Raw genomic sequence first — 24,725 nt, forward strand, 5'->3', positions numbered from 1 at the left:
TAGATCTTAAATGAGGACTTAGGAGATGCATTTTTATTAACTTATTTTTAGTTTTCTTTATATATAACTACTCTATGTGAGTCGCTAATCAAATGTTAACCCGAGATATTTAACTTCATTGATTGATGGTAGAATTGTTAAATAAACAGTCGGATATTGAGATTTATCATGAGAAAGGAGTGTACGATATTTTATTATTATTATACTTTTTATCGTATAATATATATTTTGATTCACTTAAGTTTATTTTACTACGATTCACTCAAGAACCAATAATTTATTATTTTTTTTTTTAAATATTGTTTGATGTATAGTTAACTCTACTTCAATATTGTTCAAAGCTATATAATTTATACTTTATATACAATGAAAAACTTCCGAGAAGAGCTGATCTTCCGGTCGAAGAAAATCACATCTAAAGACTAGGTGAGTAATGTTATTTTGATTTAAAGAAATAATTTTGCAGTGGTATCTTTTAGGTTTTTCCGGTATGTCAAAAGTGTATACATTAAATTTGCTTATAGTATAACTTTTAGAACAGTACCAATTTCATTAGTACAACTGTCCACTCTATAATTTGTTCTAATCAGTGTGCGCCAACTAACATTAGCACAGTAAGTAGATGGACATTTTATTTGTGGATTACTATAAATAAAACGTATTTTTCTTTTTTAAGTTTATTAATCAGATTTGAAACTTTATTGTGTTTTAGGGAGTATACACCAAAATACACATTTTGAAAACATTTCAAAATATGATTAACACTTTTGGTCCGAGTAGTTAATTTCCATTTACAAAAAAAATCGGAAAACTTAAAAACTTCAAAATTAACTAATTATATAATATTATTATATCTGATTTTAATTTCTGGTTTTCGTAATTTACAATAATTTTATTTTAATTGAGAGATTGGGGATAAAGAATATTTTTAAGGTAATGAAAATTACGTAAACTAGCTCAATACAAAATTGTTTATTTAGATATTATATTTTTATAAACAAACACTTCATGTTTATTAATTATTTACGTCTTTTTCTAACAAACGATATTATGAACCTATATTATGTTGTAGAATTAAATTTATATTATGATTATTATTTTTTTTTTTCACTTCAAATCAATTTAGTGATCAATTTATATATATAAATTGTTGATTTAAATTGTCTTCGATTTCAAACACTATAATCGTTATCGATCTCTTCTATTTTTTGAAAACATTAATATTTTCATTATATTATATTACATTTTATATTAAATAAATTGTTGTATTCTTTCGTGCAATACCGCGGTCTCTTGTTCTTTCGTGAGACTATATTATATAATATAAAACTCTGTTTCGTTTACACACATCACTACTTTTCGTTTACATTGGTGAGTAAAACAAAAGAGCAGTAAGCCTTATATAAACTATAAAATGCCGTCATCGAGTCAGCATGTCGCATGTGAAGGCTCGTGGAAGGGTGTGGGGGTCATCAAAGAAAGGTCTCAACCGTTCGTGAAAGTTCGGGTCGAGGAAAAAATACGATTTTTAACATCAAAAGAAGATAACGGAGTAATATCACGTGATTGAGAACATGGTGCACCCACCGACCGCACCGTGTCCGCTTCTTCGCCGTCTCGTCCGTCCTTAGCGCGTCCTTGTAGTGTACCTATATAATATAACCTTCAAAGAGTTTTGAAATCAATCTCTCCGGTGAAATAGATACTCAGTCCTTGCGTGTATACATAATAAATATCTAATGTATCCACTGTGTGTAGTGTGTACCCTTTAGTAGTATAATTTAATACAATTCCAAATTGAATATACTCTCGTATTATAAAATCGCTTAGTATTACCTATTTTTAAAAGTTTTTTTTTCGTCACACGACGTACATTAATAAGCTGAACCATATTGTTGGCTCATTCAAGTTTAGTGTTAAAATTGCTAGGGCAACGAATAGCCTATTCACCTATGTATAGGTACTTAAGTATACGTCGGAAAAATAAGAATCCCGACAACGGTGCGCTTTCACGCTGCAATATATTTCTATCACGATAGTCGATACCACAAAATCGAATTACGACGGCGAATGTTGTATGGGTTTTTCTACTCTAAACTACCGCCGACAGCGAGTGATTTAATGAAAAATAAAATAATTGCATTCCCCTCATATGTGCATTTCACCGTCGCACACAGCGAAATATTACTGATTAGATTACGTTTTCTAACTATTACGAATTTCACCAATAATTTTATACAATACGATGTTTTTAAACATATATAATCGATCTCCTGGTATATTACACCCGCATATAGACCTCTAAAAAAAAACCACGTCAAGAGCGTATTCTGGGGAGATAAGTATAAGGATGTCATAATATCCCACTTTACTTTTTTTATGGCTATATTTATTTCACATATGTCGTTAAAATAAAAATGCATGTTTTAATTTTTTTGCTGCGTAATTTTGTATTTTATTTAAAAATAATCAAAACGTCATATCCCACGCCTTAAAAAAATCTGTCCACGCCGTTGGACCAAATTAATAGTCCATATGAAAATTAAATATTACATCGTCAAGCCGTGATCGTCTTTTGCACTAACGTTATCGTGTCACAGCCACAATTTAATATTTTTTGTCTATGCATCTGGCGTCATAGTTTACGTGATCAGACTTATAACGATTTTTTTCGTCCAACACTTAAGATTTATACGTGAACATAAATATGTTTGTATGAGTTTGTGTATATAGCTAACACACACGCACATATATATATATATATTATATATGTATAACGTATATCATACATTTATAAAGCTACAAAAACTCTGGGGACACATCATATACTGCAGCCTGCAGGATTATTTATAGAACGCTATCATTTTAACTATATTTTCCTATTGATGCCCTGAAAGATGGGCTTAAAACACAATTACGTGGTTTACTATCAGAAAGAAAATATTATTTTCTCAAACGCGCGACGACGTTCAAGTTTTACGACCAATAGATGTCGTCAAGTAAAATTTACTTATTTTTAAAAAACTTTATCGTATTAAAAATTTAAAATATTGTCAATGTGTTTTTTTTTTCATCGCAATACAACGAACTAGATTAAATTTAATTGACATACTTATATATTGTATTATACATTAAACTGTATACCTATAACAATACATACCGATTATTAATATTATTATTATTATGATTATTATTAATATATTAATATTATAATTGAATTGAATTGTCTTGAACATAGAATTGCAATCGAAATAATATATTATATTTTAAATTTATATTATATTATATATTAAGTTAAGGGCGCAATGTTTATAGTATCGTTTGATAAATCATTAATCATTATAGTCAAAAATATTATAATATTTATAGGTAAGTATTAAAGTAGTATTTAGAAAAATTGAAAACTTTTAAGTATACACCTACTAAAAAGGAAGCGTTATAACTTTTATTACAATTCAAATATTTTAAATCTAAAGTAATTGCAATCAAGAACAATGCTGTTATTACTTTTTTGTATTAGAGATAAGTATCTATACAGAAAATCAAAATGAAAACAGTAAACTGTTCTTATTGTTAAATTGTTTATATTTTTTCTTTTGTTTCTGTTGACCTGTCAACCCTTATTTTATTCTGTGTTCAATCGAATGGTTTAAAGATAACGTCAGTAACCATTGACCAATCATAATAGGCGTGCATTTAATAACTATAATAGGTTTAGTGACGTAAATAAGCCAACTAATCTGTTCATGTTCGTTATTATCACCTATTGTTAATAGTTAATACCTATAATGAGTCAATACACAGTCAATTTATTCGTGCAATTATCGATATTCATATCGTTGAATTTTTATTATTTTTATAACCTTTATAAATCAATGTAATATGAATGATAATAATATTATAAATATTGTAATTAATAACCAAAGTTTTTAGTATTATTTTTTTTTTCATATTTAAAAGGCTATTTCTTATTGTTGCTTCAACAAATAATAAATAAATGATACAAGTTAAAATGTTCGAAATGGTACCTACAGGCTACAAGTTCAAAAACACTATTATTGAATTCATAAAAAACGATTTCTCCCCTTTTAAAAATAATGAATACTATTTACAAAAACGATTGATTGTATAATATTTATAATATATCTGTACTTCTTATACCCTTAAATATTTATTATTAGTATTATAGCTGTTCTTTTTTCATTTAATTAAAATCCATCTTTTATAACAGTGTAATATATTTTACTACTGTAAATTTTAAATTACATTTTTTATTCACGATTAACCAAACAAAAATAATTTAAACTTAAGGTTAATTTATATTCTCAAGGTATCATATTTCACTTCGTATAAGTTTTGTGCTTAGAATAGACAATGAAGGATAAAAAACCGCTTACTTTATAAAACAAATGAAAAAGCTTAGAACAAACATACTAAACATATCTATTATTTGGTATTCTTTAATAATATGATAAGTAATATTTTTTCTTTCAGTTTTTCCCAATATTATATTATTTGGTAAAAAAAAAAAAACAAAATTTAATTTGGCTTATACCTACATTTAAAATAAAATAATTTTATTAACTATGTAATAAAAATTACTTATGTATAATATATTATTTTTGTTTGTATTTGTCTTTTTATTCAAAAAAAATGCAAAACCTTTTGTACATTTAACTATATGCAATTATTTTTCATTGATTTGTGTAGGTCATCGTTTCTCAACCTTTTTAGTGTCGTGACCCCAACATAGGTGTATAATTTGTCAGTCACTTAGCGACCTACTTACCTATCTATATTAATTAAAAATTTGAAAAATACAATTATCGTATTATTAACCAAGGTTAGGTTAGGTACATTAAGCATATCCTTATTTTATTATTATTTTAAATATTTATTTTTTGTTCAAAAACAATTTCAAATAAAAATGTTCATTTTGTAAAATATCAGTGTTTTATTATTCTTTACCTACGCGACGCCTAGTCCAGTTGATCGCAACCACATGCAGGTTAGTTGTAAGTTCGTTAATCAAGTTAATTTACATAGATGAAATTTAAATTTATATTGATACGAATAATAGTAAAAAAGTAAATGTATACAAATGTAATATACGAGTATTTATAATTTAATTTATAAATAGTAAATTGATACAATTTAATAGATATAAGACAAAGTCGTTTATTATTATTTATTTATGGCGATATCATAAACGATTGAATAATAAATACGGAAACAATTTAACAGACGTTTATCATATGCGATATATATATATATAGTATATACCGTATATAATATATAATTTATATACATACATATACTTCGAAGTATAATAATTACAAATTTATTGATGAATTACGAAGTACATAATATTATAGTGGTTAAAACTAAACCCGAAACGTTATTAATTTGTTAAATAGTCTATGATTGAAATGTGTACGGCTGCTTAAATTACAAATTGATACGGTTAAAATGTGTACAACTCGTTGTTGACCTTTAACGTAAATCTATTAGGTTCTCAGTGTGTGATACATATATATTGCTATCGATTAATGTGCGACAGCTGTTAACGTAGTTTATCATATTTCAGTCATATTTATCAGTTATTTCCAGTAAGGTAACTGCAATGTATATTATAATTTTATTAAACGTATTGTCAGTTATATAACCATAGGATCATTTTGTATATAATATGTAATTTTTCCTGAAGAGTGAATAAAAAATAATTTATATATATACATCATAGGAATAACTAAATAACTAATATTTAGTTTTGTTAATCTTGTTTCACAGCAATGTGTTTCAATATATATAGAACATTTCAGAAATGTTAGTTTGTCGTTGATAGAAATCAAAATTAAAATCGCAAAATGTAAGTAATATTTTATATCAAAATCAAAAATGCAAGAATTTAACAGAAAATTATATAATTTTAAATTTAAATTAGAAAAAAACTAATATAAATATGCAAATTCGAAATTAAAATTTAAAAAAGTTAAGATAAACAAGTTGTTTTTATGTTGTGTGTGTGTCGAAATAAGATAAAATTGGCTACAAAGTAAAAATAACAATATATATATACACATATTATTTATGTTTCTTAAAATAAAAAGCACTATATTATAATAATTGTATTGGTTAAATTCAAATAGGTTTTGTAGTACTGTATGAAAATGTGTATTAAAAAAACGTTTAAATTTACTGTTGTAAAATTTAATATCCGTTGAAAGTAAAATAATCAGGTTCTACATACATTTATATATATATACAGGGATCTTGTTAATTTATATAGGTACATAAACTAAAGTATAATAAATAATAATATAGTATTATAACTATTATATGAAATTTTCACTACTTAAATTAATGAACAATATATTATTATACATGTAAATATGTAATAGAAAAAGTCGTTGAAGGGGGTAACTAATTATACATATTCTTCTCGTAAACTAAAGATGGGGATTTACTTGTATGTACATAATTTTAAAATTTCCGTAATAGAGTTGAATTTTTTGAATTATGAGATATTTTTAAGCTCAACAATACTATTTTCCTCGCATTTATACGTATACAACTATACAAATCAAGCTAGTATGCACAACTCATATTTATTTATTAAATAATTAAATTATTTAAAGTCTTATTTTTTGATTTTTTTAAATATACTTCATAACTTAACCAGTTTACCACTTTTTTAAACTGCTGAGACATTTTTTGCAATACTAAAGAAGAACCCTGTAAATATATACATTTTCACATTTCTGTTTTTAAAATGAAGCACTTAGCCACTTTCTACTGTGAATTATTTAGCAGATAGTTTTTAAAAAAATGTTGACACATCAAAATAAAAATTTAAATGGAAATTTTTAAGTTATTTAAATTTGTATACTGAATAAGATGAATTAGATCAAAATAATAGATTTTAAATCAGTAATATTTATAGTAATAATTGTTAAAAATGGTCCAAATAAAATAAATACAAAATCTAAATTAAATCATTTTTAAGAACTATTATCGTTAGTATAAATATTTCAAAAATTAAAAACCTAATTTTGAATTGGGTGTATTGATTTTGTAAAAAAAAAAACAAATTATCCACTAAATAACTTACTCTAATAGGCGAGTTGTGATTTTAAAAATAGAATTCATACCGGCGATGACACCCCTTAATCATAATTTGAATAAATTCGTTATTATACGGAATCAAGTGGTCAGCATTTTTGGCGAATCACTCTGTATAATATACTTCTACGAGTTCGTAGGTATAAATGTATAATACAATAATATCATATGCGACTATGTATATTTTATAAAATGTATACACTATACGTATGGTTGTCCGATACACGTGGTGGGACCACTCTCACTAGAAGTTGTTGAAAATCGCACGTTCGTTTGGCTAACCGTTTAGACAAAGATTGATAAATATATTCGAACGAGACAACGTGATGATTGATGTATAATACTCACATAATAATATAATATTTAACGTGGCCCCTCCGACACAACTCGTATATGCGACACTCGTTCATCTAGTCTGGCAATTGTGATGGCTGATTGATATATAAATATTAAATATACATATATTTTTTTTTATTTTGTATTGGCAAAATTCCCTTACCCGTTAACTAAAGTATGTTTTAGACTGTCAACAGCCGAAAATTTAACACATCGTGCCATTCACGATTTCGTGTCAATATAACAATTAGCATGTGAACAATATATCACGCGGTTTATGGTTATGCTCACATTGAACGTCGATATGCATAATACGAGTACAATAAGATTTACAATATAGGTATTTTGTGATTATATAATAATTTAAACGTGAATAAAATTCGAAATAAGCCATTTCTTTCGTATGCCCTCGAGATAATTTACTTATCAGATACTCAATTTTTTTTTATGTTATAAACATCAGATGTGTACCAATAAAAATTTAAAACAACTATTGCTACTTTTTTTAAAATTTTTATACCATTTCAAGTAAGTACATTAGATAGTGGTTTTATGTTTAAAAAATGTTTTTTTGTTAGCAAGAAATCTGAAAACAAATTTATTCATGAAGCAACTTTATAGTTTATAAACACTGTAAGTTGTTACCTAATGGTTCCTACCTTCTTATTCTAATCCATAATGTTTTCTGATAAAATAACGAAAAAAAAGTTAATTACCTACCTAAACACTGATTTTTAATACATTTCTAATGACAATTTAATTTCATTATGAAATAATTGGTTAAAAATAATAATATAATATTACGTTCTGCACTATTCATAAATTGCAAATTCAGTTTCACCTAAATGTACCTATAATCCATATTCTGTAATATTAAGTATATTCTCATAATACACATAATAACGTCCAAACAATATGAACAATCTGGGTCGGCGAAAGGCAGAGGTGGCAATTTTTGTCTAAATACCTATGGGTGGCATTTTAGTATTTATTTAGTTTTAATTGAGCAGTATTTATAATTTAGCCCAAGGCGGCAAAATAGCTTGCGCAGACTTTGTGAACAACTATTTGAGATATTGCTTTATGTCAGATTTTTTTACTTGTAAATTGCAACAATTATTTTTATTTGCGTAATGTATTGTATATCTGTATCAATTTAGAAGTAAAAATATTTATTTTATTAATTTTATTTTATAAATAAAACTTTAACATAGATACAATAATAAAACTAATTTTATTTAGTATTTAATTATTATATTTTTTATATTAACCAGTTATTATTTTTTTTTATTATTTCATTTCAAACCGCCTTGCTTTTATCAATAATTTTATTTTATTAGAAACTTTATAATTTATTCGCTAAAAATTTGGTGCACGCATAACTCGGTAAATAATAATATGATTTTACTTAATGAACTATACAGTATACTTTATGTTTATTATAAACCCCAAAATCAAAGGTTTATGGACGAGTTATTTTTTTCAATATACCACTAATTTAATTTGTATATTACACAAGTTTATAGAGATAATATCATACCATTCATACCTACTACATATTAAATATATACATTATACATCTAATAAATTCTCAAAGGCCTCGGCTATAAAGTTTAGGTACTCTTTGAGCAGGGTTCATTAATATTGAAATATTCTTTCAAGCATGTTCTAATCAGTTAAATTTGTATATATTAACAAATCATAGTTTCTAATATACGTACGTACTTTAAGTAGAAAGTAGAAATAAACACAAATCAAGTTAAATGTTAATATTTCAAAAAAAAAAAAAATAACTACAACTTTGAGTTTATAATATGTAAACTATAAGATATGGTAGGTACGTTATTATACGTTAGTTATGCGTGCTCTAAAATTTAACGGTGAATACAAGTCATGTAATAGATGTTTATGATTTAAAATTTATTTTTTTCAATTTAAAATTGAGTTAAATAAATATGATAAGTTATATAAATTTAATCTTATATTTATAAAAAAAATAAATAAATACCTAATGATACATTTGAATTGTAAACCATAATTTAACGATTCATAAATAAATAAAAAAATACAACTTAAACTTTTGTACTAAAACTACTAAACTCTACAAAAATTAAATTCTTGAAAAAAAAAATAGTAGGTACATAATAGCTATTATAGCTATTTGGTTTCTAAATAGTTTCTAGTAGTTTGTTGACCGTGATCTTCACTTTTGGGACTATCAAATATTCTAAATCAAAATATTTGTATACCATACACAAAATAAATAAAATTAAATTTATTAGTAGAAATTAATATTTACATGCATAGTTTTAATTGTCCCTTTTATTTTGAAAGTTTATATACATGTACCTATGTAATTTGTGGTTGTTAAAAATAAATATATCCCCACTCAACTAAACTTTTATAAGTATATTTAAGCAAGATTACTATTAAATTGCACGCATTAATCTCATTTAACACTAGTTAATAAACTCTAGTATAAGTACAAATTAACTAGCTGTATTATAATTAATTGCTTTTAGTTAAATGCACTATTAGTCCAAAGAACAAAGTACATAACAACTAATGAACTAACCATGCAACTTTTTTTGTTTTTACGTGGTCGTTGGACGCAATCTAGAGAGTAGCTATTGCCAATTGCTCGATTGGATCAGATAGATGCCGCTCTAGTATTATTATTTGTTAAACTCTACTTTAATATTAATATATTAAAATAATTAATTAGGTTCAAATAAAGTACATACTGTAAATTGGAATACATTGTTTTTATTATTTATTGTATAGCTCGTTTATTCATAATACAGTACTTTAACTGCATTTTTTATTTTAAAAACACATTAATAAATATATTAATTATTTAAATTCTAAAACACAATTTTGTATAAGAATACTTATGATTTATAAATTATAAGTTATTTAATTTTAACATTTTTATTATATATGAAATTTATTTAAATATAATTTTATTTTTTCCTATCATATATTTTTATGTAAATACACCACTGGGCAACAGTACATCTTCGCTTTTAAACTTTCCGTTTAAAATTGTAGCTTCGATAATGTTTTTCATCAATTTTTCACTGAAAACGCTTATATTTAACACTTTATATTTATATATTTATTTAGTTATCATATTTAATAAATACGCTTTGTTTTTAATCAAAGTATAAAATTTAATATTGAACATTATACTTTTATTTGGTTCAAATAAATTGTAATTTGTAAGATTAAAAAAAATAGAACTTAAGACGAGTTTGGGACTTAAATTTTGTTTATCTACATACTTGGTTAATTAAATCTGCATCTACAAAATTACTGACCAATTTAGTAAATAAATGTAATTATATAGATTCACAGAAATAATATACGATATTGTAAAAAAAATTGATCCACTTGAATTGGCATGTAGTCACTAATATTATAATAAACACAAAACCTATACCATTGTAACTGTATTGGTATTTATAAATATATTTCCGTTTAACTGTATTAAGTCCTTAAGTCCAAAGATTTAGAGCAGTCGTTATTATTTTTTTCGCCCTCATTAAAAAACTGAATCTAAAGCAAAAAAATACCCAGAACTAAACTTATATTTCTATAATTTTTTTTTCTAAATGAAAGCATGAACACACTTCTCATTTTACGCAGGACTTAGGACAGAATGTAAACAAAATCAACGAAAAATTTTGTTTAACCTGTTAAAAAAAATGAAATGCGTAAATGATGACGCACATTATGTGTTTTGTACGTTTGTATGTATATATGTATTATACTATAACAATATTATATACAACCGTAAAATTTACAGCAAATGTTTGAAATTTGTCTTTTGCCCGAGTTATTATCATCAATAAAAGTCGACTGATTTATGCATATTATATTTTCGTATCCAATGTTTTCTTATCAGTTCTGTGGTACCAAATGGAGAGAAAAATCTGTCCATTGTTGTACACGATCTTACAGATTTATTATTTTTTTTTTTTGGCACTGACAATATAATGTTTTACTTTGCAGTAATAGTATATACATTAAATTATGTGTATTTTTATTTTTTTGTGGACACCGTTATTATATATTTTATAAATCGTGTTTTTAATATTTTAAAAATCAAATAACGATAATTTTAACGAGTATAGGAATAAATAGATATAGTTTGAGAATTTGAGTTTTACACGTCTGTTCTGTAACATATTTCCTGAAGAATTTTATCACTCAAAAAAATGAACTCCATAAACGGTTTTAATTTATATCATGTTGCACTGTTTCAATAAAGTATTGAGTCCCTAAATTAATAATGACATGATTACATGAGCATCAGAGTATATATTATTATACAATATAATTAATTATTAGCTTTGTGTTGAATGTGCAATAAATATAGTATTCTGTTAATCTTGATGGTTAATCCGAATTTGGATACGATTACACGTTAATTTATTTACCGTTTAGAAATCTTTCGATAGCGATAATTCACATCAAATGGACATTGAAATCAAATGGAAAAATAGACTACGACAATGATAAGAAAGAATAATTTGTTTTAGTCAACAAAGATTAACGAAAGTAAAATAAAAGAATTCACCAAAATAACATACAAGTGAACACAAAAACGACTAGAGAGTAGAAACCGACATGGCGCGGTGTGGCGACAAAACAGGTAAGCGGTAGAATGTAACTCTGTCTTCCCTCTAAACTAAATTTTAAACTTTACTGTGCGAAAGTTCAGTATTCAATTCCTGTAAGTTACTTAGAAGCTTGTTGTAATTCTCGTTTCTGCCGTTTACCGGGAAAGTATAATCGAGTGAAATATGTATGTAGGATATAAAGAAAAATAAATTAGAAAACGTTACTTTCCTGGAAATTTACATCCTGAATTTTGTTTTGTATTTAACAAGTTAATTTTAACTCGAATAGTGTTCGAAGTATTTCGTTAAGTATTTTCACCATTTTATTTTCAAATTTATAATTCACTATGATTAAAAATATTATTCTTTTAAATGTGTACAAAGAGAATAAATATGATTTAAGTTGATCATTTAGGTTCAAAATGAAATACATAATATTATATACAAAAATAAAAGAAAGAAGAGATAAAAAAAAAAAATTGTTTCTGGATTACCATAGTATACCCATTATTATAATTATTATTGTTATATCTATATTCTATTCAAATCTATATCACTTCATGAATAAAACTTTTATCAAAAATTATGTCTATAAAATAATAAGCAAATATAATTAAATATATCAGTATTAATTTATTATACTGTCTATATTAATTATATGTCAGTAAGTTCTTTAAAAATCAACAATATCTATTTATAAAGTAAAACTATATTATGTCTATGCTGCCTATACTTCTATATTTTAAATAAATGTATAATTAAATATTATTTTATGTTTATAATAATTAAGTTACGGTATGTTATACTATCACGAGAATATTAATTAAACATAATTTACAAAGTTATCCAAATGTTTTAAATTTATATGTTCACAGTCATTTAAACTTAAATTTAGTTTTTGCCAGAAAATGAGTTAGTTATGCTATAGAAATAATTAATAATTATATAATGGAAATATTTTTGTATCGACAGCGACCTTAAAACACATAAAGGCTATTTTAAATTGATATGTCTTAGTAAAAAAATTACTAGTTTTATCTATAAAAAACACAATATATTTGAACACAATTTTATTTGTTTAAAAAATAGTTCATGAATTTATTAAATGGATTAATAAGGAAATTTCGTTTAATACCGATTATTGCTTAACAGAATTATTTAGATAATAGGATCAAATCATCTACACAAATAACTTTAGTAAAAATATACTAAATCAAAGCCAAATAAACTATTTAAATGATTTTAATAGAATTGTTTTATTACTATTACTATTTTTAAAGAATTAATAAAACACACAAAAATAATAATAATACATAATAAAAGATATTTTTACATGACGCATATAAAAAAGGAAGCTATCTAAAAATAGGAGCAAATACTGTCTTTTGTTTTTTTATTATATATTTACTTATTTCTTAACATTATTCGTTAAGAACATCTCTACATTAGTTTTTTTCAATCATCAACAGAAATTCCAGAGATTCTGTGGGGGGCTAAATTTTATATAAAAGGAAGATTGAAAGGGAAGTAAGCCTATTATATAAAATCGTTTATAGAATGTTATTGTTTCTGCATGAACTGTTTTAATATTTAAGCTTTCGTGTAAAATAAAATTAGACATATATGGTGGGCATAAGTGATTGTGCGTAGGATTTTATTTTGAAAAGTTTGAATTTTATTGAGATTGGATTTTTGGCATTTCCCCAGAGTTAGAGCCATAAGTCCACATTGGCTTAACTAAGGAGTATACATGAGTGATTTTATTTAATTTAGTGTTTTTGTTGGATTAATGTTTTGATCAAATGGAGATGCACATTTGAAGCACGTTGTTTTTTAAAGTTTAGAGTGCCCAGGTGAGACAGTGGTCAGTGATTAAACTTAAGTACTCAAATAATTTGGAATATGGAATTAGCCATTACGTTGTTACGATATTTGAAGACTTAACGACAGAGATTAGAAAAATAATAATATGCTTATAATATTTCTTTAAATTTATTAATATATCTCACTTCGTGCATGTGTTTTTATTTCATCTCAAAACAAATAACTAAAAAATAATAAACCATATATTAAAATAATATTTAATATTATTATAATTAATGCTATCTGAAAATGTATATACTAAATTTTATTATTTATTTATAATCATATTTTTACATACATTAATAATATTTTTAATTAAAGATTGCAATTTTTATGTTATAGTTTATTGTTGAATTGAATAGTCTTTGTAAAAAATAAAAAAAATACAGCTTATAGAAAAAAAAAACAAAAAAGTCGCTATACTGCTCGTATTCATGGAGAAAGTCATAGTACATTTTGTATAAAATTTGAATTTAATGATAAATCATTGTAATCTAAAAGTGGTTCTGAGTGAAGACAGTCTGTCAGCTTGCAAAGCTATTTTATTATAAATGTAGGTACCTATATTGCAATAAAAAATTGACTAAGGAAATAACTTTTCAGGTTTTGTATTTTATAATCGATCTTTAATAGTACTCGTGTATTTTTTTTTTATTAAATAAGTATATAAATATAACACATTACTGCAAAACCAATATTTTATTATTCAACATCTAATAATAACAAATATGAAATCTGAACACGATGAAGTTGATAATTTTAAATGACCATAACAAATGTTATATTAATTAATATATAATATATTACTAAAGACCGGTGTGAAATAACTACAATGATTAAATATTTTAATGTATTCATATTCATGTCATACATAATATCACAATATTAAATATTTAACCATATTTTTATTTTTTATATAGTTGTAGTTTTATGAGTTATACGTCATTTAATAATACATTAATGGATATTATGTTCAATTTAATGGAATAATAAAATCACTTTTACGATTTAAATTCTTTTTTGACTTCAACAAATGTTTTGTTCTTATTCCTAATGGATTTTGGCACGCTTCAGTCAAAGTTCTCTGCGTTTTAGAACTCCCCGACCAACAGTTAGGGTCATAAAGCAAAGTTAGGGAAAGCCAATTAGGAATGGTTGAAAACTGACCATAACAAACTTTATTAGTTGTTCGTAGACAGTGGGGTACATGTTTAGTATTATACGATGTTATCCCAACAATGTAATATTATCTCCGTCGGTCGTCTAACATTGCATTTTCGTTATACTTACGAAACGGATCATCGCCAAAATCATCGTCTTCGGTCACACCGTTGCTGCTCATCTTGTCCCAACCTATAAAATTCGAAAGATGATTAGATTTATCGAACGAACGGGTGAAAAAAAAAACAAGTAAAGACGATCATTTGACTGTAGTTTCAAGTAAGTAGTATTATAGTGTAGTACGTATAGTACTCTAGTGAAGCTGACATCAAGACGGCCCGAAAACAACGCAGTTTTACTTACGCAGTGCTACGATGTTACACAAAGACATCAAAACAGAAGGCGATGCCTATCGGCCGGTTTAGCAGAAATTACAACAACGCGATTTACACCACCGCGTCAATTATTTTTCGTGTACTGGCGATACGAATGGGAATGGTCCAAAATGATGAGCAAACGGCAGATTGGTGTTTTGGACGACGATCAAGATATTCAGAGTTTAAAATAATATACGAACCTCGATTATCGGGGTGGGGGGTCGGGACACTGCTCTACATATGTGTGTGCGTGAACGCGTTCGGACCAACGTGAGCGGTGAGAACATTTCAATAAATATTTTATGTTTACATTGCTATTTTACACAGATCCCAATGAGAACATAATTATTTCGAGACGACCCTAACATTAAACAGCACTACAAAAACGGTTGTCTGAAACACCAAAAATTTTACTTGTACAACGGCGAGTTGTCATTGTATATAGCAATACCACTTGATAACACCATGTCGAAATTTACAACCAGATCGTGTATATAAAATGTTATGTAAAACATCAAACTTATCTGCAACTGTATGCGTATATGAATTTTGTGTACTGTTTCGTTGATTTTTTTTTTTTTTTTTTTGAGGGCTGCTTTATTTAGGTTATACGCTAAATAATATAAATTATAATTTTTAACTCAACATTATAATGCGGTATGTCACAGCCGTCTATATTTCGATTATCAAACGTAATAGCTAGTGTGAATGAAAAATCGTTAGAAAAATTATTGGATATTTGTTGGAATATTATGAGGTATGCGATGCCAAAGAAATTGTTAATATAATACTACGTTTTTGTTGAAATACATATAAAAAAGTCAGTTGGCAATTTTATGGCTACTCATTAATGAAATTGTCCTTAAAATCACCGCCAATCTTATTAATTTCATGAACATTTCAGCGAAATTACATTTTTCATGGCATAGTTTAACAGTAAAAATAATTAACTCAAAACATTCTGAAAAAATACCTTGTTCAAAATTAAAATAATCTTTAATCCATCTTAAAGCTTATGAACAACTATTAAAATTAACAATATGCCTTTAAATATACAGATATATTAATATTTGAATAAATATAAAAAGTTAATACTTAAAAATAAAATATTTTATACTTTATAATTTTTATGTTTGTTTATAAGTACCTATATTAAAACTACTAAATGATATTTATTACTACTAACTATTATTAAAACTTTAAAGCTTTTGTACTACGAGTAATGAAAATAGTTTTTTCTGGATTTTTTTATAATACTTTTTATTTTTGAAACCAATTTAGGAAAAGTGGGGGGGGGGGTAATTTAAAAAATAATTATTTTGAATAATAATATGGACTATCTTATTATACACTATACAGTGTGTAAATAGGTTAATAACATTATTATAATTAATGAATTATTAGTTATTTATTAATAAATTGTTTTATTTAGGGATTGACAGATATCTATTATTTTACCAGAATGTTCAGCTCATACAAAAAATCGTCCCATTATTTCAACAACACTAATCAAGACAGCTAAATATACTCGTTTAAAAAAATGTAACGTTTATATCGCGTGTTTTTTTTTTAAGATTAAAACACTTGACATTATTATTACTACCAATTTACTGGTAACCATCTAATAAACGATAAAAAGATACATTCATATTTTTAAGAATCTGAGAAAAACATTTATGAAGGTAATTTTTTAATCATTAAATAATTACTGAATTCTCAAAAGATACTCACCTGTTTCGTTTCAAATGCAAATTTTAAAACAATATTAGTATAACTTATTAAAAATCATCGATCTATACGTTAGCTCCGAGGTAGGTACTTTCATAATTTAAGAGTTTTGAATTTAACGTAGGCTGGTTATTTTGCATTTTTATTTTAAGTCCTGTTTTTGGAAATACTAAATCTGGGCATTCGGTAATCAGTGCTTAAAATAGAGAAAGATGCAAAAATATAAAATAAATTTGCGTACTCAATCTCTCATTGATTAGGATATTATGATTTTCAGGGTAACGCTAAAATATTTTTTTTTTTTAAGAGAGATATTTCGTATCAAGCACTCTAATATTTAAATTTATACTTTGTCGGTGTTGATACGCGATCATCGTAAATAATATGTGTAATATGAAGATAAAGAGCTACAGTCCAAAAATATTACTGAAAATAGAGCAAAATATAATGTGTTCCGGTAACCATTTTTAGGTATTTAAATTGGATACGGTCACATACAAATAAAAATCGATGACAATACAATATTTTTAACTTAAGAAAATGTCAAAAATATTATACTACTCTTGAACTACAATCTAGCTCAAGGGTGTCCAACCTTTTATGAAGACTGGGCCGCATCATACAAGTAGAAGTTGTTGTGAGCCACATCCTTTTTTTTAATACCTAATAATACATTCAAATTTAATGATTAAATTATACTCTTTAATACAACAATACATTTTTTTATAATCTTACAATAGCGAATAATAAGCAGAAATATTTTTACAAGTATTAATATTTAATAATTTAAGTATAAGTACACAGAAAAATTTATTTATTTATATATTATATACAATTAATTCATGGTTTTTAAATTAAAGTGAGAGCCGCATTAAAATCTACCACGGATTTGACACCCCAGATCTAGCCAATAAATAATATAATGTAAAGTTATTATTTTTAATCAATCTCTTTTAGAGTTTTTATTTATAAGTATACAATTCATTTAAATGCGTCTGTATTTTTACAATATTATATTATTTTACATTATAATATTGTTGTCACGTTATTTGTGTTCAATAGCGATAATCAGTAAATAATGGACATTTGCACTAGATATATTGAGGTTTTAATTCTCCACACCCGGCAAACTTCATAATCGTGTTTAGCATAATTTACAAATAACTATTATGATTGTATTATCTTTGTTATAATATTAAGTATGGTAGAACGACGCTAATTTCTATAGACTTAATCCGAAATTATCATTATGGGTTATTATAGCGATAGTCTTCCAATACAGTATTCAACATCTCGCTACACTTTATGTTATACTATAAAATTATTAGTGGTTATAGAGTGCGTAATCTCAGCTGTTATAATCTATTTTTATTAATATTGTTATTATCATTATTCTTATAGGTATATAGGTATAAAATATTATAGTATCGAAACGATAAAATAAATATAAATGACAAAAACCAAATATCATCAATAATATCGTATTCAGATTAAATAAATATTCAAAATATTGTATCCTTGATATCAATAGTATCTATAGCATAAGTACCTATTATTTTATCTTTGAATTGTTTCTAATAATGAGTCTTCACTGATTTTTTTTTTTATAAATATACAACTATGGAATGTTAAAAGTTTTCGAAAAACTTAGAAGCTTTTTGATAATCGTCATTTAAGCTAAATCACTGAATAAAATTGTACACATAATTTTAGATAGTTATATACTAACATTTAAGGTACATACTCATACAGATTAAAGTTTAATCGTATATATTTATGTAGTTTAATCATTAAACTCATAAACATAAATATATATAAAAAAAAAATGTTATACAAATTCACAAATATAATTTAGACTTAATAATTTAAAGTACCTAATTATTTAATTTATATATATATATTATATCCAATACTTTTTAAAATACTCTTATTCATTTATTATTATCAAATATTGAATTTAATTTTAAATATTTACTTAGTTTATTTTCATAATTATAGGTTTATTAACTCAATTTTTTTTTTCAAATAATTGATTATATTTTATATTGTTGGTAATAGTTTTTTGAATAATATAGAATTTCAAATTTGAATGTAATAAAAATAGTCATATTACCTACTTATGATGTTGAAATAGCCAAATAATATTCCTTATAAATAATATTAGGTATATAATAGATATTGAAAATGGATGAAAATTTCGTTTAAAATATGTTAGCAAAAAGTATCAATAACTTGTTTAAAAAATAAAATAATAAAGGTAATAATATATTAAATATTATTTATATAATATTATGCTCTAAAAAATATTTAAGTAGGGATCCTTTGGCTATGTGATGGATATTTTAAATATTTTTCAAAATATCTTTTGCGACATATTGGGTTTAGTTTTCTTTGATTTGATCTTAGATAAAATTTAACAAATTTAACATAATTATATTTCAAATAAGAAAAAAAAGAAAAAATATGATAAAAAGTCGAAAATATTATATTGTATAATATTTTAACGCAGAAAAATAATATTTATATAAGTAAAAAAAAAAGTCTTTTAGCCGGAAAATGATCATAAAAAAATTGTTTTGCTAAGAATCTAAAATGCTTCAAAGACAAGTTGATTTGAAAACTAGGTAGGTTGTTATGTCAACTTTGAATTTTGTAAATACATTTTTTCTGAGTATTACTTTAACAAAAAATAACGCTTACAAAAAAAAAAAAAAAAAATTCCTTAAAATGCAATAGGCTACTGAGTATAATTTACTAACTATATTATAACATGGTATTAATGTTATTAGAAAATATTATTTGAGTAGTATGATTAATATTTATTATTGTTATACGATCGTAATTATAAATAACAAATTAAAATTATTACCTTACCTGTCAAAAAATGAAGACAAATACAATTAAATAAGAAAAATTGAATCTTTCAGAGTTTAAAAGTTATATTATTTTGATAGTTAATTTTCTATGTTAGGATAAACTAAAATTATTATAAAATATATTATATAAGTAATATCTCAAAAATACTGTTAAAATATTATTATTTCTTTTTTTTTTTTTTGAAATATAATATTAGTCTAAATAGCTTATACATATATTCATATAAATGGTTGGATGATTAAATCATATAAAATTATGATGACATTATCAGTAATGATTTATTACTCTAATACTGGACGGTACAATAAAATAAGAAATATCTACGTTGAATATAATTTATTTAGTGATATATCTATGACGCCGTGTTTTTCATATTATATGCAATTCAAACGATACTAAAACAATACTGTACATATATTATAGTGTATAACTCAAACACAAGATTTCGTATTATAACACAAAGATTTCTGAAGCCTGGAAACCTGAGTTTAAAATTTGTTGAATCTGTAATTTGTCTTTTTTAGGAATGCAAGGACGCAAAGCTAACGTAAGCTCAATACGGCAGCATCTTGGTATTAAGTAGATATCTTTCATCGTGTAGTGTTCATAAGTAATGTTGTAATTGCAAAAGATTCAGTTCACGATCAAAGATACATACCGTAACCATAGACTTTCTTAAGTTTTCTATTATGAAATATAAATCCATATCGACATCTAATTCTTAAATTTTATTATTATATCGATCTCCGTATAGGTTGTTTATTTGCTTTCCTTCGAACATAGAATGAATGCTGTAATACCATAAACATTGTTAATCAAAAGTTCGAATAAGAACTGATCATGCATTTATCCCATTGGTTTTTACCGGCGATTGGTTTTATGCCTTTATACCTATGATAGGTGTACTGAACTAGAAAATAATAATAACAACAATAAATAACATTATGTAATAATACGAGTACATTAATAATTAGATTATTACTTATAAACAAATTTATTATTAATGAGTTTTCACACAGCAAAAATACCTAAAATTGTTATCAACTATCAAAATTGTTATATTTTCCTCTTTACGGAGAAGTAATAATAAATAATAACAAAACGAAAACTATAAATATTATTTTTAATTATTTCTAATAAAAGAAAACGTACTTGAGTAATTTTAAACAATTTAACACGTCTTAATCTATTAATCGATTTAAAAAATGTAATATGTGATTATTTGTTGTACCTACCATTTATAACTAAGTAAATTGAATTAAATTTTAATTATCATCTATTATATAACTAAGGGCTAGTTACGCAACCTACGTAGTATTTATTCTGTAACTTAATTTTAGATTCTGAACGAAGTGAAGAATAAAATGAACTTACAATTAAGTATGTTTTTTTTAATCGATCATCATATTTTAAAAAAGTTTTAGATTTTCATCTCCAATATAATATCTACTACAAAAGTTAATTCAGTTGATACTTCGCAGAATTCGAAATAAAAAATGTCTAATATCTATTTCTGTCACTAATTTTAGGAAAAAAACAAAAACAAAATGAAAGAAAACCAGCATTTTTACACGAAACCAGTTTATGATTATCATATTTTATTTTAATCCCCAAACTAATAACTGTAGATACTTTATAATTTCACCAAATGTATATATTACCATCGCCCTATATACATACTATAGTGTTAAAAATATTATGGAACTTTTTGAGCTTTTTATAAGTATGAAAATTTTTTGATTTTTTCACTCGGTCAAAAAACTTACTAATTTAACACACATTTCATAAAAATAAACTATTCTGAGATAAAAGAAAATCTAAAAAATACTAGATTCAAACACATTTTTTATAGTCATTTTAAGATCAAATATGGAAGAAATTAAATATTGAAGAACAACAATATTTTAATTGTGTTTTATTGTATATTAATATATTATTCCATTCACACAATGACAATTTCAAAAAATTTAGAATAAAATATTTTAATCTTATACACCTATGTTTTATACTACGAATTTGTTCATACCATTCTTTGGAAAAGCTACTTTGATTCAAAAGTTAATAGTAATTATAAATTAGGTATACAGATATTATATACTACTATAATAATTAAATGTGTACAGTAAAATAAATGCAAAGTTGCCGGCAAAAATTAAATCAACTTATCATAATAATGATGGTAAAAAAATGAATAAGTATAAAATTATATATATTTAATTATACTATATAATATAATATGTGCCGATCTGGCAGATCACCTCCACTCAGGTTATCAGAATTATTTCTTCATAAGCAATTAGTTAATATTAAAATTAAATTTAACACATACTTTACAGTGACTTACTTTACTTACCAACTAAATGACGACGTACATTCAAACTAACGATAATATAAATACATTTTAACAATATACACTTTCCCCATATTAATATTTAATATTATTTAATTAATTGAAAATTATATTACAGATTCAATTTTAATTAAAGGAGATGAAAATTAATTTTATAACTTATAATGGTTACGTGTAGATACACGGTTGAATATTACATTTATAAAATTTTATATTACAATATTACATGTCTTTAGCATGAGATGATTTTAATTCTCTGCTATTTTTTCCCTTTTACCATAATATATGTATTTTATGCTGATTTACATACAAAATTGATTAATTTAATGGTTCATTAAAATTGAATGAACCAATCGTGGACCATTAAATCATGTTGAAGGTACTATTAAACTGTTTGGTCACTATTGATTTGTTAAATTTGTAATGAATGTTACACGGTACTTATTAGCATGTTTAATTCCGAGCCCAAGTAATTAATATTTATCAACATCTATATCGTTTACTTTTTTTCTTTCCATAGTAAGTTGGCATTTTTAAAGTGATAATATACTTCACAAACGCCAAACAACAAATGTATATTGTAATATATTCAAAGCTCTTGGTGGTATTTTTGTGTACATTACTTAGTGTATGAACGTTTATAGATTTGGTTACAGAATTTGTCTGCACGCAGTTCGATGCTAATTTAAAATAAAATATAAATCGGCCTTACAAAAATTCATAAGATTATATTCTAGAATTTCTGACCACCACAACGTAGTAACAAATAAGTAATAATATTACGAATAAATAAATAATGTAGCGATATCTCGCGGTGCTCGTATTATAATGATAAAAATGATTATAATGTAATATATAGATTATAGATATATTATATTATTGATTTAGTAATAATAGTGTAGGTATTGGCCACTATTTAAGATAGTCAATATGTATTAAATCGTGGTGTTTGCTAAATCAAAACGTTATCACACTAAAAAAAAAATAGCAAAAACAAATGTAGAACGACATCTATTGGTGTATTTTTGTTAAAGTTAGTGTCCGATAGAGCGCGTTGAATAATAGCCAAATGTAATAAAATGTACCTAATATTATATCATACAGCAAATTAAGACGTGCTTACCTACATATTTTGTTTTTGGTTTTGTGAGTTTAGGCGTTTAGCATATAAGAGTTGATAAATGTTATCATTAATAACCAAACTACCTATGGGTAGTTATAATTTTTGAAACAGTACCTTTACACACAAACAATATTATTAATATTTATACTTAGGTACGTTTATACTTATTAGGTACCTACTTCAATTGTATGTTTTAAAATGTAAAAACAACAACACATTGAGTATACTAATAACCATAAATATTGACTTGGCCCAACTTAAAACGATATTATAAATCATACTTTTTAATTATGTATTATGTATCTATCATTCATCAACTGGTTAGACATGCTCTACATAAAAAGTAACTTATTCATAACAAACACTGCAGTTTCGGCTTGATGCAGAATCATGGTACGATAGATGTATTTGTGCGTTTACAGGTACTTTGTGTTCCAAACTATAAATTAAAAAATACATAAGTTTTAAATACGACTACATTATATAATAATTATTAACAATAACAATATGTTAAGTGTAACTTCAAATAATAATAATATATTTTTAATATTTGTACACATTATATGCTGTATAACTACACCAAGAGCGTAATAAGCGAAATTAACGCAGTGCAGAACAGTGTTTCTTTTATACATTCATACGTTGTACAAAAATATTATTCCTATGTACATGACAACTTATGTGATTGAAAGAAATTCGATTACGTTTGTATTGTCTCGGGCCTGGAGAAGTGCATAATATTGTGTATTTGTATGTTACGAGAAAAACAAACAAGGAAAACCAACTTCCGAAATGATCGAGCAAGACTTAAACTGCTTACGGAATTTGGTCAAAACGTAATTTATTTGAGATTTTTTCAGGACAACCTACTCGTAAACGACAAAATTTGGGAAAAACAGTATAGCAGTAGTAACAATAATGAAAATAATAGAATTGTATTACGATAATTTATTATTATTTATCGTATTTTCAAATTAATTTAGTAACTTCCTATTTAATCTAATATTTTTACCGTGCAGTCCATTTTAGTTCTTGCTTTGTACTTATAAGTAACCATACAGTACCATCAAATTATATTAGCAATATTAGCATACATATCATAAAACGTTTATAATACTGTAGGTGAGAAGATAATTAATAATAATTAGTAGTTATCCATATTA

The 24,725-nt window shown here is 24.8% G+C and overlaps 1 protein-coding gene across 1 annotated transcript in view; it reads right to left on the minus strand.

Moving 5' to 3' along the window:
* LOC114122983 (Kv channel-interacting protein 1-like) overlaps positions 1–15,252 on the minus strand; it is a 122,548-nt gene extending 107,296 nt beyond the window's left edge. Inside the window, exon 1 of the mRNA XM_050199112.1 lies at positions 15,237–15,252. The gene's annotated coding sequence lies outside the window, so the exon portion shown is untranslated. The remainder of the gene's footprint in view (positions 1–15,236) is intronic.
* Between the last annotated feature and the right edge of the window lie 9,473 nt (positions 15,253–24,725).

The sequence above is a fragment of the Aphis gossypii genome, chromosome 2 (assembly GCF_020184175.1).
Source record: "Aphis gossypii isolate Hap1 chromosome 2, ASM2018417v2, whole genome shotgun sequence".
NCBI classification, from domain to species: domain Eukaryota; kingdom Metazoa; phylum Arthropoda; class Insecta; order Hemiptera; family Aphididae; genus Aphis; species Aphis gossypii.